Source organism: Diplotaxodon limnothrissa, linkage group LG4, assembly GCF_057381915.1.
Source record: "Diplotaxodon limnothrissa isolate DT_005_m linkage group LG4, D_limnothrissa_male_GT1.1, whole genome shotgun sequence".
Lineage (NCBI taxonomy): Eukaryota > Metazoa > Chordata > Actinopteri > Cichliformes > Cichlidae > Diplotaxodon > Diplotaxodon limnothrissa.
Window position 1 is genome coordinate 4,627,057 of NC_140599.1, and position 14,101 is coordinate 4,641,157.

Here is a 14,101-nt window from a genome sequence, read left to right on the forward strand (position 1 = left end):
CAAACAAGAGAGAAAAGCCGATCAGGTGATCATTGATCAGTTTCATGATTGAAGTAGCAACAGGAGAGGCAGGGGGAGAGAATGAGAGGAGAAGAGGCAGCTGTGCAGCGTAACGACAGAATAACTCCAGCTTTGTGTCTTTTTCCATTCTAGCTAAAGTCCGGGACAAACTGCGTCTCTTCTCAGCTCAATACGAAACGTGTAATATTTTCTCTGAATGAGGGACCATTCCATTTTTTAAGGAGCCGTTGGCAACTCTACTAACTAACCTTATGAATAAAATAAAGTTCACTATCAGTAACATCATAGAACCCACCCACCTAAAAACTCCATCAAGCTGGCTAGAACGCAGTATGAGTTATTGCAACTGACGGTAAAAAGTCAGCACAACGAAAATAAACTCCACCTAAACTTGGTTTATATCTGACCCAGATAGACTGCAGGTCATAACTTCTTACCTGAAGTTCAGTTCACCTGACACTCGGACTGGTGGCTGCCTCGGGTCTCTCCTCCTGCCTCCCCTTCCCTCATCCACCTGCTGGCCTCTGTGGAAGCCCCGTCATAGCCACCACCAAACAACTGATTTTTTTACACATCGACCTGCATCTGGCCAATCCACCACCTCTCATTGTTCATGCCATTACAAAAATAAATAAAAAATAAGTCACCGGGCATATCCCCGGTATGCCCGATGGCCAGTCCAGCTATGTTAACCTGCAACCAAATCTACAGCTCCATACAGCAATTTTACAACTTAGATTATATCTTATAACTCATATGTTAGCTGCCCTCAGTAGCATACTGTCTGAAATATTCGACGGCTGCAACAATTCTTTAAGTGTTATTTTTTCCTTGGGATTCTAATTTCACCGAAGTTTACTAAACTCAACAAACTTAATATTAGTTACCGGGACAGTTATTCTGTCCTCATTTTCTTTCACCGAAAAATTGTTTCCTGCGGTGCCGTCTTTCGTGCTTGGCTCTCCTACCTTTGCTAATGTGATGCACATAGCGCAGAAGCCGATGCTGCATTCACTTACACTCGGATGTCTGAGCTTCACCGTGAAAACATGATCGTACATTTGATATTTGATTGAATTTTATTGTTTTACCTTTGGGGTGGCCAGTCTGGTTGGGGGGGTGGCCTGTGCCCCCCCCCAGGCCACCCCGCTGGACACGCCATTGAGAACAACTCGAGCATCTTTCTTTTGGGAGCCAAACTAGGGCTTACAAGTTTGCCGTGCAGATCCCAGCTTCATCCAGAAAGGCTCCCGTGCTGTCATCGCTGTGGACCGGCTCTACGTGGACGGACAGCTCTACCGCGACCCCGGCACCACACCGTGGTTATATTGACTACACTCCAGATAAGAACCCGCTACACTCTTTTCTTATTCATTCACACTTTCTCCTTTAACATGGGTTTAACCTAGTAATATCAATATGATGTCATAGCAGATATAACACCGTCACCCTCCGTCATTACTTTAATTGGAATGTTTCCGTTTCTTTTCTTTTTTTTTTGTTGTTGCTCACAGTCAGTGTTGGGGAGTAACGGAATACATGTACCGCCGTTACGTATTTAAAATACAAAATATGAGTAACTGTATTCCGTTACAGTTACCGTTTAAAAAAGTGGTATTCAGAATACAGTTACTTTGTTGAAATAAATGGATTACACTGCGGTACTTCCCTGTTTCATCTTGTCACGGGTCAGGACTGTTTGGGTTTTGTTTGACAGCTACGTTCTGTTGTTCCAGGCGGCAGGGTTATGGTTGCCATGGTTACAGGGCGACGCTCTCTCTCTCTCTGCGACTGTGTGTTTCCTGGGTGAGAGAGCGCCTTTTCGTTGTTGTTGTTGTTGTTGTGCTAAGCTAACAGGCAGAATGTTACAAGCATAGCTCTAAAGAATGTAGCATCATGGGCAGTGTAGTCCATGTTGCAGGGAGAATGGACTGCCATACACGTTATGGGTCTGTGAGCGCGAGGAGGGAGAAAAAGGGGAGTGAAAGGTACGAGTTGTCATCGAGGAAAAATGGGAGCTGGAAGCATGTAAATATAATAATAACCACTTCAGCCAAGAAGAGTGCCTGACGAGCCCAGTTGTAAGTAAGCTATTAAGACTCGACTGTACACCGTGTTCGTGTTTTCCTCCGAAAACAATAAGTTCCGTTGGAGCAGCCTTTCAACGCCTCTCTCTGTCTCTCGCAAGAAAAGTTGACCTACACAACAAAGTAAAGCTATTTTTCGGCTACGAGCCGACAGGGACCCCGCCGTATTAGTCAGAGGTCCCTTTACTACAGTTCGGAGTCGCGGACCTTCAGTAATAGTAATAAATCACACAGCAATAGTACATTCACGTTGTTGTAAAAAGCATGATAATATATTAAGTAATCCAAAGTATTCAGAATACGTTACTGTCATTGAGTAACGTAACGGAATACGTTACAGAATACATTTTAGGGCATGTATTCTGTATTCTGTAATGGAATACATTTTAAAAGTAACCTTCCCAACACTGCTCACAGTTCATGTGGTTTCTTTCTTTCTCTTGTCTTTCACTGCTGTGATCACCTACTTCCCCACTCACCTACAAACAACACCCTCTATTTCTCCATATTTTCACACCACGATCACGAAAACACATCCGTTCAACGGCAGCACATTTACAACTGCCTCACAGCACGCACAGACTTGCAGGACACATAAGCAAGCCACGCTTGTTCATATTAGTGAATATTCACACACATAGTCAGACTTATTGAGCCTCTCACCACACTTTTTTTTCTCTTTCTATTTACAAACAAGTGATATTTCCACATTCTCTCCACCTGTCTAAACGAAACACCCAGCGTACATCATTAGACATACACACACAATTATGGGCACGCTGAGGTTTGTCACATGGAACGTAAATGGAGCTGGCTCCAGAGGAAAGAGGTTAAAGATATTTAACCAGCTTAAAAAACTACAGGCAGATCTTGTTTTATTACAAGAAACTCACAGACCTGTCACAGGTTTAAACGAACTTAAAACACCTGAGTTTCCTAACGTGTTTGCAGCCTGTTATAATTCTAGACAACGGGGAGTAGCAATTTTAATACATAAAAATGTTAATTTTACAGTACTCGATACAGTTATAGATCCAGAGGGCAGATTTCTAATTATTAAACTATCAATATTGAACAAAAAACTATGTATTGTAAGTATATATGGTCCAAATGTTGATGAACCCTCATTCTCCCACGGATTTTTTAGTGCACTCTCTGAACACCTCGATTGCACACTCGTTCTTGGCGGCGACCTCAACCTTGGACTAAATGAAGAAATGGATAGGCTCAACACAACAGGAACTCAGCGCAACTGTCAATCCACAAATATAATCAAACAGTATATGAGCGACTTTGGCCTTTGCGATGCATGGTGCTCCCTTCATCCCAACAGTAAGGAATATACTTTTTTCTCACATGTTCATCACTCGTCTGGATTATTTTTTGGTCAGCAGCTCACTGCTGAGTGACATTTCAGACACTGAGATTCATCCTATAGCTGTCAGTGATCATGCTCCTGTATCTTTAACACTAATGCACAAGAATAATACTACGCCAAGAAAAAACTGGAGATTTAATACATCACTGCTTAAAGATGAAGACTTTATTAAATATTTTAAAAAGGAATGGACTTCATATAGACATAGACACCTGACTAGAAGCCGCAGGTGTTTCAATGTTGACTTATCATATGTAAGAGAATATGCACAAAGGGAATTGTCAGGAAAGAGATGGCTGTTTGGAGACACACCCCTTTTATTAATATTTTGAAAAACAAGTTATGGGTACATATTTGCATAACTTTTTATGCAAAGTACAAGTAGCGGTAATTACAAGTATGAAACATGTACTGTGCTTCATAAATGAGTAACAAATGTAGTACATAACAATAACCTACAGCACACCAGAAAAATAGATTCGGCCTACCTTTTAGGCTCAGGTGCAGTGACACGGCTTTAACAAGAAGAAAAGTCAGTCCTTCACCACCATCTTCCTCTTCTTCCTGCACTAAAACCACCAAAGTCCTCTTCTCCAGTGTCGGAAACGAACAGGCTCAGGGTGGATACGTCATCCACTCTCCGCTTCTCTCCTTCGTTGTCACTTTCAAAACCAAAGAAATCCTTGTTGTCAGAGTCAGAGTCGAACACCCTCTGAAGGGCCGTGACGGTGTCCTCCTCTCCATCATGCAGCAGTCCAGCCCTTCGAAATCCGTTGGTGATCGTGGATGTTTTCACACTTTTCCATGCTGTCAGAATCCACCGGTGGAGTTGAGCATAACTTGCTTATCGCAAGTTTATCGCCACTCGTCATCCACGCTGAACGCGTAGCGCTACTTTGAAGTTTGTTTTTCGCGCTACTTGTATGGCACTATGTTTCCTGGCGTGTGTGTCTGATCACATGCCCTTCCGCCAGGCAACGTAGTGCCGTACAACAGCGGAACAAATAAAACAAATCGTCTTACGATATCACAAAAATCATGGATAATCCATAGAAAAGCCGCACCTGACTAAAAGCCGCAGGGTTCAAAGCTTGTGCAAAAAGTAGCGGCTTATAGCCCGACAATTACGGTAGTTGTTTTCTTAATAAGTTATTTGGAACATCATCGCAACCTGTCAGCTTTTTATTGAGGATTTAGAAAGTTGCTGGTGGCCCGAGTGTGTACAGTGGGGTGTTGTTTTTGTCACATGGTGAAAGTGACCTCATGGGGAGCAAAGAGAACAACTGAACAATTTGGGGATTCACAGACTTTGGAAATTGCTTTAAAAACAATTAATAAAAATTGTTCTGTGTGAACTAAAAGCTCAAATATAAACCATCCTGACACACTGACACAAATGATCTGCTGTTTATAAGCAGGGCAGTGTTTTCATGAGCCTGGGTGAAGGTCATTTGCATGAGTTTAACCTCCTGGTCAAAAACTTGCATGACTCTGTTATCACTGTAACTTTCTTCTGTTTATTTATTCATTTCTGCTAATTGTAGTAGATTAATATGTTGACCAACTGATTTTTGGCCTGAATGTTTGAATGTTTGCAGTTTCAGGTCCTACTGATCAGTTTTAAGTACTGTAGAAAGTGAGCAGCAATTTAACCTTCCTGCCTTCTTGGGACCTTTTTGTGCCACTGCTATGTGTTAAATGGCTGCCATTTCCACTGTGTTCAGTGGAATATAACCAAACTTGCCACAGGATAGTTTTTACCTGTCAATGTTAATATTCCAGTGTGAATTCCTTAAATCAGCCTAAAATGGCTGAGCAGCAGAAATCCCCACACCCATCACCCTGGGGACCATTTTCTGCCCATTGACTTCCATTATAAACGCTATTTTTCAACCCCAAATTATCATCATATGATTTTATTTTTTCTTCTTTTCTTGGATGTCAATGAAGACTCAGGGCCTTGAAGTTTTAATTTTTAAATTGCAAAAAAAATGCAAAAAAAAATAATGGCAGGTCAAAATGTATGTTGGTGCCAATCTTTGGTCCATCTAAAGGCCTACTTATAATGACAATCACATATTACTTCAACTGGTTTTTTGTGGAAATATTTAGTTTCGTTTTTTGGTTTTTGGGGCTTATAACACAGGGCGCTCATGTAATAACACTGGGATTTGAAGGGTTAAAACAACGAAAATATAATTAAAACTTTACATGAATATTTCAGGGAGAAGTAGTTTTACAAGGTTGGCTAATTTAAAGTGGAATAAAATATGGATATATGGTCTTTTTATGGCGTGGCTGAGAATGGTCCCTAGGGTGATGGGTGTGAGTTTTTTAAAGGATGGCAGGAGGGTTAATCAAGTCCTGGGATGAAATGGGACAAAAGGGTAATGTGACAGCCACATTAGTTCCCTTCCCTCGTTTAACAATGTGTAAGCAAACTGCTTTAACCTGCAATTTACTGCATGTTGTTAGGCTGCATGGTACAACCACAGGCTGCTAACCACCCGTGGTGATCGAAGGTTTTGAGGTCTTGTTCGAACTACTGATGAAGTTTTATCAAAGCTTGTTAAGTTTCCCAACCACATTTCATCCCGATGGTCCAAGGCTTACATCTTTATGCTCACAGACGTACTTCTGTAATTAATCAGTGACCGATTTATTACTTTAAGTTACAGTGTGAGGGGCATTAATGAACATAAATCAGATTTAACTGGATTATGTGTTTAGGTCAAGAGACACAGACCTTCATCTTTAAGAGGCTCTTCTTGAATGTCTAATCACGATGTTTGTGTTTGTCTGCAGCATCACTGCAGCAGAGAGGGTATAACACAAGGCCACAGTCATGTGGTATTCTTATTCTTATATATAAAAAGGGTTCACAACTGAAAGTAAAAAGTAATACAGTTAATGCACATTCACATTAGTCGACATAAGCATAAAGACAATGTAAATAAGATATGAAAATATTTTAAAAGGTATTATTTTTCATGTTGCATCAGTGGTTGTCATTTTATTCACGAGAACTGCGATCTGTACAATACTAATCGGCTAGTTTCTGGGATCGATTGGTAGTGTCTCCAATCTCCACTAGGGGGCTTTCGCACATTCTCCTCATTGCATTAAACTACTCTGTGAGATAACAACACAAAATCACTCTTGTGATTCTTTCCTTCCTGTTTTCAGGGGTGTAATAATGGCTGCATTCACTGAGGAACGTAGAGGAACAGTTAATATATGACAGCCTATATTTAGTAACATAGGGTCAGTGCAACACAACCAGGCTTTTTTTTACATCAATAGCTCAATTATGTCCAGCAATATTAGTAAATGGCCTGCATTTGTAGACCTGGAAACATTCCTCACAGATTTAGTTTCATATTGGCATGATAGCATCACACAGTTGCTTCAGGTTTGTCGGCTGTGCATCCATGTTGCAAATCTCCTGATCCACCACATGCCAAAGATAATCTGCTGGATTGACATCCGTTATAAGATGAGTATACTGTGGTCATAAAACGATGGACATGGTCAGCAGCACAGCTCAGAGAGCTTGTACCTCTGGAAAGGCCACCTGAAGTTTTCACCAGCGAGTTAGAAAGGAACGGAGGGTTCCTCAAACAGTGTTTCCTAGTGTTTCATCAACAAAGTAGAACTTATTCTTCAGACTGTGCAAAATTTGCTTTCATGGTTATCCTGCTGCGAGGGTGAGCTCTGAGATGGGCTGAAGCCATGCTGAAACCAAACCCAAATTTCATTGCAAAGTGTTTATGACAAAGGATTTAGCTGATGCTGCGGGCAAGAGGCTTTTTACCCTTAACCAAAGTGAGAGGAGGTTTAGCTCTTTATCTCACACCTCATCGTCCTTATGACTGCTCCATTGACTCGCTTACTGCTCCTCCTTCACCTTCCAGTAATCAGTATAATTTTTAAACCCACATGGGTCGTTTCGGTTATTTGAAAATAGCATTTTCAGCAAACGCACCAGGAGTCTTTCAGGCCCTGGTCAATGACAACCTTTGTGACTTCATCATCCACATTTTCTTTATTTCAACAATATTCTTAACTTCTCCCAGTTGTTTTATACCTGTCAAGTCCTTCTCAAATGTCTCCTAGAAAAAAACATCTCAATTTAAAAGGTGAGAAATGTGAATTTCATGTTGATTCAGTGTCATTCCTGGGCTTTATTGTTGAAAAAGGTCATTTAAAAGCACACTCAGTCAAAGTGGTTGAATGGCCAGTTCCCTCAAACAGGAAGCAGCTTCAACAATTGTTGTTTTGATGACTTTTACTACCTTTTATGATTTCAGAAAAATAGCTCTATTGTTATCAAATTCAAATTTTATTTGTCACACACACAGCCATACACAGTATGAGGCAGTCCTGTTTCAAATTTCCACCAAATATACTTTTGTGCTTGTAGTGCTGTGTTTCCTCAGTGGATGCAGATGGTCAAAGTCTGTGTTTTCAAATATGTAGAGTGTCATTTCTCTACATAACACAGAAATAAGAATTTACAAATCAAACAATTATTCAGAAACAAAATGTGCAAAACCCAAAATAAACGAATCTTCAGTTTAGAGCAAAGGAATCATCTATTAATGTTGTGGAGTTGTTAAACACACACAAACTGCTCTAAGATGAATAACTCGGTGTGGAGATCAGGGAAATATTTTACTGCTGCTATTCATAACCATCATCATTACCATTACATTAATTATTATTTCATCAAGTGCAGTGTTTTGTGTTGTTTCACTTTAAATTTGTTTAAAAGGAGAAAGCTGAAAATTTAAATAGTTAAAAGTTGAAATGTAAATAGTTGGTTTTTGTATTTTATAGTTTATTTATTACATTTTAATTGAAGTGAATAAATAAAAGTGTATTTACGCTGGCCCCTAGAGAGAAAAACTGCAAATCACGTACAAACTCCGAAACACGTACCAATTGCAAAGCACATACAAACTGCAAAGCACGTACAAACTCTGAAGCACGTACAAACTGCAAAGCACGTCGTACAAATTCCAAAGCACAATGGAAGTGCTCCAGGATGCCGGGGGCAGTTTTGAGCTTTTGTTACCTAGTGGCTACATAAGCCAGGAAGTAGTGGTAGTAATAGGTAAATGAAACTTTTTCTTAAAATTATTTGAATATATATATATATATATATATATATATATATATATATATATATATATATATATATATATATGTGTGTGTGTGTGTGTGTGTGTGTTTGTGTATAAATACACAAACAATAGACATATGCTTTCAACTATGTAATTTAAGTTATCTAGGTAGCTCTGTTTACTTTATTGATCCCTAGGGGTATTATATTGGTTACAGTGCTCCAGTACAAACAGTAACAAAAATAGACCATACAAGAAGTAAGAAATAGCACAATATATATATATACATATAAGTCACTTACTAATAAATATCTGAATAAGAAAGAAGAGCATTTGCAAAAAGGGTGTAGCTATTGCAGTATATAGTGCGTTAGGTGGATGAGTTGTACAGGGAGATGGCCACAGGCAGGAATGATTTCCTGTGTCATTCAGTGGTGCTTTTTGGTCATCTCAGTCTCTCACTGAACGTGCCTCTGTGGCTAGCCAGCGTATCATCGAGTGGGTAGGAGGTTTTTGTGCATCGACGATTCCTGGACCCTGTGGATACCTGCCTCATCGCTCCTTCTTGACCCCTGTCCTCCTCGGCTCAATGTGCGCCAAGTGAACCCCGCAATCTGAGGCCTCTGTGTCGGGCTCCCTGTGCATTTTATATTTATATATATTTTTTGTAACTTATTATTTAACTTAGTATACAGCACTTTGTTTTCAGCTGGGAGTTGTCTGAAAGTGCTATATGAATAAATTGCTTGCTCTCTTGCTTTTGAAAAATGAGCTTTAAAATGAATAGTGGTAATAAAAACGGAGACAGGCCAACAGTGATCACTGACTTTTTTAGGGGCTTAAAGATTAAATAGAACAAGATACAAAGCATTAAAACATGTTAAAAACACAACAGCTTTAATAAATGCAGAGTCGTTGGGACCCGGAAGCAGGGTTCATATGTCATCACTTAAAGACCGGATATCCCACCTGCTGTGAATGTTTTAATGCAGTACAGCTGTTATTATTATCACTTGTCACATCCTGTTTATGACAGATAAAACAAATAACATTCATATAAGAAATAAAATTGTCTGTGTAAACTGATTATGGTGTTAAATAGGCCTATATTACTGTACTTTAATGTCGTTCATAAGGGTGGTACTTTAAGAGCCATATATTTTATGAGGTGGTACTCATTGTGAAAAGTTTGAGAACCACTGCCTTAGAATGCTCTGGTTTCTTCAGCGGTAAAGTAATCCAGTGACAGCTGTCAGTATTGCCACTGTTGCACAGCAAACAACAACTGTTTATAATGAATTCAGCAAACTTTATTTTTCAAATTTTAAACAAATACAGTTTACATTTCTATCGCTGCCACAGTGTAACTTGGTTTACTGCAGTAACCTGAAGTGTCCATCAGAATGACCAATCAACTTTGTCGATTTGCGAGTGTAGAGAGCAACCCATGAGAGCGTGTAACTGAAGCAGAGTTAGCTACAGGAACTGTAGCTTCTTTGTCTGTTGTTGAATTTACGCGCAAGGAATTTATTTGAAATTGAATTATTTGGTCAGATTATCTTTCTGAGTTGATTTCCTGTCTTCCCACATTCTGCCTGCAACACAGCTGATCCTTCAAGTACTGTTTTTTTATTCCATTTTTTTGTCTCCCCTTTGACATCAATTAATGCACGTTTGTCAGAATTTTGTACAGAAACTCAGTGAAGCCTGAATGAATTTCATGAGTGGAATCTGTCTCGCACATTTCTGTTTATGACCATCATATTTTCTCAGAAGATGCTGTTTTCCAGTTTGTGGATACAGACATTTAAATTAATTATTCTGTCTTTCAGGTGTCACAGTAAGCACCATGGTGGATTTGCACAAGAGAATCTATGGTGGTCAAGACTGTCAAAATGAGGGTCACTATCACGTGAAAGTTATTTCACAAAAGGATGGAATAGAGGGTTACTGTGGCGGCTCACTGATCCATCCACGGTGGGTTTTGACTGCAGCTCACTGCCAAAAGAGTGGATGGTGAGAAAATTATAGTTTCACATGAAAACATTAAAAATTAATTTAAAGATTGGCTTGCAATATGTCTTAAAATACTGAAGCAAAAATAATTGCCAATATTTTTTCATAGCAATAATATGATAATAACAACACTGCTCATTCTTATTTTTAGCAAGCACAGTCGCTATTTCAGTCACTATTTCTCTTGTGCAGGAAACTGAGCGCGATTGTTGGAGTCCATCCAGATCCAGGACAAGTCCAGAAAGTGGCAAAGAAAAAGATCTTTAAGACGAGCATCTGGAAGACAAATATCTTAAATATCTTTAATAGAAAGAATGACATCATGCTACTGAAACTGTCTGAGGCACAGAATGGGAGTGTAGCCTTACCTGACTGTAACAACCCTCCTCATATGTGAGTTATCATGAAATTAATAAGTTTGAAATATTTATTCTTGAGATGCTGATATGAGATGCTTCAGGTTCTTATATTATTGTTTTAATTTATTTTATATCTAATGATTACCTGTGCCAGATGACTGTTTTTTCTGTATGTTTTTTTTAAATTAAATGTTATATGATAGCTGACTCTTTAACTTTGTATTGCAGTAGTCAGAATATCACATACTGTTTTTAGCTAAATCACACAGCTTCAATAACATTTCTGTATTTTTAGCATATTATTATGATGTACTGGGTTGGCAGCCTTTTCAGAATTTAGTCTCCCTCTTCTGGGCGACTGGCTTCAGAGTGGTGGACAGTGAAGCAAGGTTAATCTGTTAGTGATGCACGCTGAGCCTAATTTCTTTTCAGTGTTTCAGGTGGCTCTCTTGTTACCTGGTAAGATCACCATGGAAATATGCTCCTGTTGAGATTATGTTCAGAGTTTTGGTTTAAAATGAACAGGAAGCATCACATTTGAATTAGTCATTCAATTTATAGTATGCTTTAAGCATGACATAGATTGTCTGCTGAATTAATACGTTTTATGTAAGCAACTTGTTAAGACATACATTACTAACACCATCAGTTTAGGAGCAAACAGGTTTGGCTTGAATCTGCTCCTCAGTCTGCTTCACACTGCTGGAAATGCAGCTAATAGAACACAGATTAGAAAATGTATCAGTAACATTTGTAAACTATGTATCAGCTGCTCAATCTATAAATTCCAGTTTGATCTGGAGCCAAAAGAAAGTGACTTCCTGGTCTCCTTTATTAAGCCATGGGTCAAAGTGTTGAACACAGTGAGTGATCTGTGGTGTTTAAATGTATTCCGTTTAAATTTTCAGATCTCCAATGTGTGGCTGTCATGTTGAGTTAAAAACAGCAGCACCGATAGCACAGTGATGATCAAATCAGGGCTCTGCAACATTACTTTTTCTTTGATTTGGAACACCAGCGTTGTATTTTGCTGTTTATTTATTTATTTATTCATTTATTTATGTATATAAAACACACACACACATGCACACACACACACACACATCTCTAGGGTTTACAGAAAGTGGTATGAAAAAGTAACATATCGAGCAAGTAATATTTCTCTGGATGAAAATGCCTCGTCAAGATCACAATGGCCAGACTGCTTTGAGCTGAGCGGAACAACAACTCAAATAACCACAAAACATTGTTCTTTGTCAAATCGGTTTTTAATTAGTAATTCACTCACAATCAAAATAAAACTATAGAAAGGATGAGAGCCTCTGCAACCACATTTGTACAAAGTAATAAAAAAAGAACAATTTTAATAACATTGGTTTTATTAAAGGGGGTCATTATTCAGTTTGTGCAGCTAGTTTTAAAAGTTTGAACTTATCTGAAAATGGAAAGGGGTGGGGTAGGGCGGTTTGATGCTAACAGTTGTTGAGCTCAACTGTATCAGTGTGTGATGAGTTCATGTAATGAGAAAATGCCTCCCCCTGTTTTGTACACTAGAACAGCGGTCCCCAACCTTTTTTTGCGCCACGGACCGGTTTATGCTCGACAATATTTTCATGGACGCCTTTAAGGTGTCGCGGATAAATACAACAAAATAAAACCAGTACCGGTACCAACACCCCCCCCCCCCCCCCAATCTATTGATAACACACCGGAAAAGACCCATGGAAACCGAGTTAACGATAAAAACAATAAAAAATAACGATAAAAACCCTGAAAACCATAAATTTCACACCCGAGCCTCAACTCTCGCAGCCCGGTACCAAATGACTGGCCCATAGGTTGGAGACAGCTGCACTAGAATGATAATTTTGCACTTTGTGTGGATACAAGTCTCTATGAGCTTACTATGTATCATTTTGATTAGTTATTACTTCAAGATGTGGTTTAAAGTTATGATGAGGAGGAAACAACTCTCAACTTCAGATCATCATCATCATCAATGTCTCCTTCTCGGCAGTGTTCGCGTAAACCGGCCTAAGTGAGGACTTCGGACTCTCCCTGCCTCCCCGTCCTGCGACCTCCTTCTGCTTCGTTCTCCTGCTCCTCGCAGGTGAGCGCTTTGCCGGATGGGCCTTGGGTCACGCGTAAATGGGCCTAAGTGAGGACCTCGGGCTCTCCGTTGCTCCTCGTCTTCCTTGCTCCTTCTCCATCGTTCTCCTGCGCCTCGCTAGTGAAAGAGCAGCTGCTTGGCCTGCCTATTACGCGAACACCGCCCTCCAGTTGGACCTCAGGCTCTCCGAGCCTCCTCGTCCTCCTTGCTCCCTCTACATCCTTGTCACGCTCCTCGCTAGAGTATGCTTAGTTTTGCAGAGGGTGGGTTTTGCGAAAACCGCCGTCGGTGAGGACATCGAGTTCTCCGTTGCTCCTCGTCCTCCTTGCTCCTTCTCCATCGTTCTCCTGCGCCTCGCTAGTGAAAGAGCAGCTGCTTGGCCTGCCTATTACGCGAACACCACTCTCTGTTTGGACTTCAGACACTCCTTGCCTCCTCCTCATCTATGCTCCCTTTACATCGTTCTGATGCTCCTCGCTAGCGTACACATAGGTCTGCGGAGGGCGGGTTTCGCGAACACCCCCTTCGGTGAGGACCTTGGGATCTCCGTTGCTCCCTGTCTTCCTTGCTCTCTCTCCATCATTCTCAAGTGCCTCGCTAGTGAAAGAGAAGCTGTTTGGCCTTCCTATTACTCGAACACCGCCCTCCAGTTGGACCTCGGGCTCTGCGTTGCTTCTCGTACTCCTTGCTCCCTCTACATTGTCCTCAAGGGCCTCGCTAGTGAAAGCGCAGCTGTTTGGCCTGCCTATTACGCGAACACCGCCCTCCGTTTATGCTCCTCGCTAGTGTATGCTTAGGTCTGTGGAGGGCCGGTTTCGCGAACACCCCCTTCAGTGAGGACATCGGGCTCTCCGTTGCTTCTCGTACTCCTTGCTCCCTCTCCATCATTCTCAAGGGCCTCGCTAGTGAAAGAGCAGCCATTTTCCTTTCCCATTACGCGAACACCGCCCTCCGTTTATGCTCCTTGCTAGCATACGCTTAGAACTGCAGAGGGCCGGTTTCGT